The sequence below is a fragment of the Salvia miltiorrhiza genome, chromosome 8, assembly GCF_028751815.1.
Source record: "Salvia miltiorrhiza cultivar Shanhuang (shh) chromosome 8, IMPLAD_Smil_shh, whole genome shotgun sequence".
Taxonomy (NCBI): Eukaryota; Viridiplantae; Streptophyta; class Magnoliopsida; order Lamiales; family Lamiaceae; genus Salvia; species Salvia miltiorrhiza.
In genome coordinates, this window is record NC_080394.1 from 50,344,459 (window position 1) to 50,346,306 (window position 1,848).

Here is a 1,848-nt window from a genome sequence, read left to right on the forward strand (position 1 = left end):
TTTACCCTCTTGTGGAAAGCATATTTTTTGATTGTGCATCTGCTAGGAGTGATTATCAAACTTTGCGTCAGATCTAAACTGTTGAATGCTAAAAATGATGTTGATTTTTGACTTGCGCTGCTGATGTATGTTTTCTAGTTGGCTTAGATATTAACCTGAAAAAACCTACCAGCAGTATTTCCTTGAACATTTCTGCCTAGGCCCAGTGTGCAGTTTAACTGTTTTATGTTATTAAAACATCACATGGTAACTAATAAACCTGAAATTCTAGTTTTGTTGTTGCGGGGAAGGAAAATGATGCCCATATGCTTACATTTTCTTTAGTTTTATTGCTCTTATAATTATATCGAGCTTCATTTCCCCTTCGAATTTCAACTGAAGTTACTTTTGCAGCTATGGTTACAGAAAAAAAAATGCCTGTTTGGACTTATCTTGGATTAGATATTATGTAATTGAAGATGAGAAGTTAGTGAAATTATTTTTGTGCACAACATGGATTGAACCTACTTCCCTCAACTGAATATGTATATGTTTAGTGCACATCCTTCGCTCTTATGTTTTAATTTAGAGGCAATGTGCAATTAATAATGTATTACTTGGATATTGCTACTATTTTGTTATTTGTATCATCTCTGAGTGTTCTAATTATGTAGGTGGGATTGTTCTGCTATACAGGTCGGTGTATATTGTATACACAGTGCTTGGTGATGTCAGTATATTCGTTGTTGGCAAGGACGAATACGATGAACTTGCCTGTAAGTAATCCATTCAGCTAGGCGAGATTATATACAACGAATGTCCTATAAGTGGCACAACATTCTTTAGAGAACACTGTAGATGCGCTATTCTCTTTCTTATTTTATGAGAAACATGCCCTTATTAAAAAATTCAAATAAATATGTCCGAATCTACTTTTCTGGATGTGTCGTTATCTGTTTCACATGCCACTTAGTCCGATACATTAGGTATATCCATTTCTTGGTCATTCTATCTTGACATTGTATTTTTCTTCTTCTAGTGTCAGTAGTTATATTTGTTATAACCTCAGCCCTGAAGGATGTATGTGGAAAACCTCCAACTGAACACCTTTTCCTTGACAAATATGGTAAAATATGCTTGTGCTTGGATGAGATTGTCTGGAAGGTGAGCGTTCTTACCTTTTTCTAAATTACAACTGTTTGTTACATGAGAACATTAGTTCCTTTCTAGTGGAAATACTTGGAAATTTATATGCTGAGCTCTTGTACGTTACCTGGTATTTATTAACTTTTCTTTAAAGAATCTTTATCGAAGCATTGCATTATTTAGCTCCCTCTCTTTCTTTTTGGGTCTTTTTTGGGGGTTACATCCGATTAAGATAGCTATGACGTCTAAATCTGTGTAGCATAATTTTTCCATTTTACCAAGTTATGAACCAAAAATTATCAATAACTGGATCTTCATATATTCTTTGATCTATGTTGCAAATTTTCGCATAATTTGAAGAACGGGTTCACCAATGGTGCAATTATTATACTTCCTTTTTTCTGAAGGGTTTGTTGGAGAACACATACAAAGACAGAATCAAGAGACTTATACGATTGAAACCACCAACTGACTTCTAATCGACAGACACGAGACAACCTCTCCTCTGTATTCTCCATGTGTACAAAGGCCGCCTTCTTGCTATGATTACTGCGTGAAAAATGCACTTTCATGGGTTTATTTCGTGATACTCTCTACAAATTGCTTATTTGGCTATTTGGTCTGTATTTGTATGGTTGTAGCTGTTGTTTCATAATAGTTGCTTGTTCTACTATCACTTTACTCTTGCTATATACCTCAGCTTTTGTGGAAACTTACAAGTAT